The 4,416-nt window shown below is 41.6% G+C and overlaps 1 protein-coding gene across 2 annotated transcripts in view; it reads left to right on the top strand.

Annotated features, from left to right (window-relative positions):
- acox1 (acyl-CoA oxidase 1, palmitoyl) overlaps window positions 1-4,416 on the top strand; it is a 24,115-nt gene that overhangs the window by 3,360 nt on the left and 16,339 nt on the right. The window lies entirely within an intron of this gene.

Here is a 4,416-nt window from a genome sequence, read left to right as displayed (position 1 = left end):
TGAAACATGCAAAAAAATAAGAAATCAGGAAGGGGGCCAACACTTTTTCACACCACTCTATAGTAGGCTATATTACATAATTATATTGTAATATTATATAATGTTGTGCGCTGTCACGCCCACTGAAGGCTCGTCAGTAGATCACACGTGCGCGGCTTGCGCTGAAGTGAACTAACCCTGGAACATAACCTGCTCCGGAGCAGGTTATCTTCAGAGAGCAAGTTACTATGGTTACTTACATACCCTGAAAGTAACCTCCGATTTTGGAACCGAAAGCTGAGGTTATCCGCTCGCTTATCCTCAAACATACCCGGGTATGTCACATAACCTGCTTTTTGGAATACCCCCCTGGTCTTGCTTTTAGTGTTTGTCTTTCTATGAAATCTCTTACTTGCCAGTTATAGTTGATACTGTTTTGTTCTTACTCTTTAGAAAAATGGTTCAAAACAGTACCAGATTAGGGTTCTTCTACAATAACAGAACCCTTTTGGTGCTAAATATAAATTTTTTATAAGGTTCCATAAATAGCCATGCTTTGGAAGTGCTATATAGAACCTTAATGGTGTTATAAAGAACTTTTTAAATAATAGTTTAATTTATTATTATTATTCGTTTATAATGTTATTTATTAATATTATGCTTTTATTGCTTTATCTGCCTGGTTTTATAATACTTTATAGCTTCTGTTAGTGTTACTTGAATAAAACTGAGAAATCATGTCAATTAGGTACTTGTATTTTTGATTGACACAGAAAATTGTAGCAAAAATGACAGTGCTCTAACAACAGTAGCTTAGCACATTAATAAATGATAACGTTTGACATTTTTAAAATTAGTAATTGCATAAAGAAATTAAACCAATCCAAAACACAAAATATATGCAATGAAGTGAATTCCATTTGAAAACATCTTGTGAATTAGTGAAATATTTTCGCAGTCCAATGTGTTATTACATGCTTGTATTGGTGTAATTGAGTAATAGTTTCTCTCTGCAGATGGTAAGCTTCTGTCTGGGTAGAAATACACATTTGAGTTTAGAGTCACAGTGCGTCTCCTCCATTTGTAAAAGCAGTTATGCTTATGAAGGCCAAAAGTAGCCATTGTGAATGGACAGTATTTGAGCTTTTGGGATAACTTAAATGTTTTTGTGGCTGGGTGTGATGAAATAATTTTTTGACAGTTAAAAAAAAAACAGAGGTCGACATTGCAGGCCAGCACTTTGGGTAAACTTAAAATCACACTGTGTACTAACAATTGCAGCAAACAGTCGCTGGACATAACTCCAAAGAGCCAGGTCCGTTGACAGCCAACGGAGGACACACTCCCAGCACACAAAGTTGAATACACAAGTTCACAGATCATAAGAACGGCAGCAATCTTACCGGCACTCATACTCAGTAATTCATATATTCACTCACCCAGTCAAACCAAACTGAGCCAAGTCCAGCGGTCAAGAACATTGAGCGATTCAATTACACAGCGCCATACTAGCACTACAGGGCACAGAGGACTACACGACTTAAGTGAAACCACCTTACTCACAGGGGGTGTGGCCAAACACTGAAGGCAACCTATAGCCAATCAGTTGTCACCTATCTGCACAGACAAAACGTGTGGTGCAAAAGAGGAAATCTTGAGGTTGTAAAATCGAGGAAAAGTGTTCTGAGAAGACCAGCCAGGGCCAGACAGATGTCCTGAATTTACATTCCTTTAGCCTAAGCCCACAAAGAAGCCATGCTTCTGGTAGAGTGAGCGCAGGCTCCAAAGGGGCAAGTCTCTCGTTTAGAAGCATATGCCAATGCTGTCGCTTCTACAATCCAATGAGACAAATTTTGAAACCAGCAGCCCATAATTGTAGCCTTTGAAACAGATAAACAACTGCTCAGACAGTCTAAACTAGCTAGTCCTGTCCAGATAAACATGCAAGACAAGTTCCATAGATGCAGCGTCCATAGACAGTGAAAATAAATCACCCACTCTTTTAAAGCATGCCAGCGTGAGTAAGAGAGCTGTCTTAAAAGAGGGCACTGTAATGTCTGCCATATGTACCAGTTTAAAGGGTGGCTCGGAAAGTGCACTAAGCACCAGGGACAGGTTAGGACGAGGAGGATTTAGCTGCCATTCAGCATCTGCCCAACACACTGACCTGCCAAATGTGTAGGTTCCACAGTTCCGGCTTGGGGCACTTTGCCCCTCACCTGGGAGAGCAGATCCCACCATAACGGAATTGGCCACAGGGGAGCCAAAACAAGCTGTATCAATTCCAGAAACCAAGGCTGGTTGGGCAAGGTTGAGTCCTGATCTCACAACCTGAACTCTTTCTTTGGAAAGAAAACATTCTCCATGGACTGACCCACCCCTGGATAGCATATGATTGAGCAGAGTTCATTGAGATCATTGAGTTAACTAGTCTCAGCTTCAGACGTCACACCCATGGACCGTTGGCTGAACGTCTGATGCATATGGCACACAAAATTGGAAACACTTCAGGAGTTTCAAAGTCGTCATCTGATTGGTTGAATTATACAGGATTTCTGGGATACGTGTGTTATTGTAAAACATTAAACATGACGCAGCACATAGCGAAACATGATTGGTCGCTTTACCTGTCAGTGATATGGCCTCTTGGGCGATCCTTGGCCATTAAAAGCGGCCAAGGTTCCCAGACCTTCTGCCTTCAGTCTGAAGGTCTGGCTACACGAGACTAAGACCAAACATGCATTTGAAAGATGCGTCATAGTTTGCGAATTTAAGTTCATGCCCATGAACATGACGCTCTGCGTGGGAAGAAGCCTGCTCTTCTGCATGTTGATTGACAGCCTGAAATCTTTCAGGTAAGTTAAGAGCTGAAGTTTGTGGCTTTCTAACATGTCCTGAGATCAGACTAAAATAAGCCAATCAATTGTCCAAATAGTTCAGGATGCATATTCCACTGTGCCTGAAAGGGGAAAGAGCTGTTACGCACATTTCGTGAAGGTTCCCTGAGCCAAAGCCAGCCCAAATGGAAGAACTTTGAATCGATAGGCTCTGCCTTCGAACGCATGCTCTGCTGCCATATATGCTTTCTCTGCAATATGGGCAGTAGTGTGCCACCTTTAGAAGGAAGCAATGGCAAAGACTTCCAGCCACGAGAGGAAGGGGGTAAATGTGCAGACACACAGGTAGAAGACACATGCGTCATGCACATCTGGAAGCTCAATGGGTCCGCCACACACACAGCATTCAGCGTCAGCGGCGAGGAATGCTTGCTTGCTTCGTGAAGGTCAATGGTGGTGAACAGCGAGTTATATACACCCCTAACTTAGGTCCTTAAGTGCCATTGGCCGGTGATTTACATCAGTGCAATGCAATCATGCTTCAGTATTTGAGGAAGGAGTTGGATAACCCAAAAGCGTTAGCATGCAATGCTGAGAGACCGACTCGAAAGGGAACCATAATTAGTGAGAATGTAAGAGAATAAGTCTGTTGGAAGAAAAGAGCAGCAGGTATTGAAGAGAATAATGGATTCTTCGTAGAGAGTGTCATTGAGAGGGAAGAAAAGTATCTGCTGAGAATATGGGGCAGATAGGTCACCCTATTGTCTCTCTCTCTCGTCTCCCATCTGGGATTACATGAAGAAACAGAAAAAACTGAGACAGACTAAATCCAGAAGAACTGTGGCAATGTGTGTACCTAGGACAAAAGCTGTTTTAAATGCAAAGTGTGGTCACACCAAATGTTGATTTGATTTAGTTAATAGAAGTTAATTGATAAATAAAATCTATTTATGACATTTATTTTTGAAAGCATTTGCCTAAAACTTTTCACAGTACTGTAGCTTTGCAGGTATGGTTTCTGCAAGCATCTTGGAGACGTTTCCACAGTTCTTCTGGATTTAGTCTGTCTTAGTTTTTTCTGTTTCTTCATGTAATCCCAGACAGACTGGATGATGGTGAGATCAGGGCCCGTATTTATCAAGCTTCTCAAAGTGCTCCGCTTCCGCTCCTTCCGGTCGTGTGTATGTGGGGGGAAAAAAGCAGCGCTGTTTTATCATACTAGATACATTTGAAAGCTCTGTTATAATGCTACTCTGTGCGGTCGTCACCGATATTAAAACGCACAACATATTAAAGCGTCTTTGGTGTTATGGAAATCGAGGGGTTATGACGTCATTAACAGGCGAGGTTATCACATTTCTTAAAGCTAAGAATCACTCTTACTCTCCCAGTTATTTAAGACCACTCGAGAGGTCTCTCAAGTGGTTAGGAGTTGCCAGAAGGGGTTTGTGATGGCGCTGAGGAGAATCTTTCAGGAGAGGAAGAATGTTCTTGAAATGTTTGACGACGAGCAGTTAATAAAACAGTTACATTTCCTCAGTTATTCAAACAGAAACGAGCAAAGAATATTTACATTACCAAAGAACATCATAACTGACTT

Source organism: Sinocyclocheilus rhinocerous, unplaced genomic scaffold (assembly GCF_001515625.1).
Source record: "Sinocyclocheilus rhinocerous isolate Xijiao unplaced genomic scaffold, SAMN03320098_v1.1 scaffold3526, whole genome shotgun sequence".
Classification (NCBI taxonomy): domain Eukaryota; kingdom Metazoa; phylum Chordata; class Actinopteri; order Cypriniformes; family Cyprinidae; genus Sinocyclocheilus; species Sinocyclocheilus rhinocerous.
This window is presented reverse-complemented; position numbering and strand designations above follow the sequence as displayed.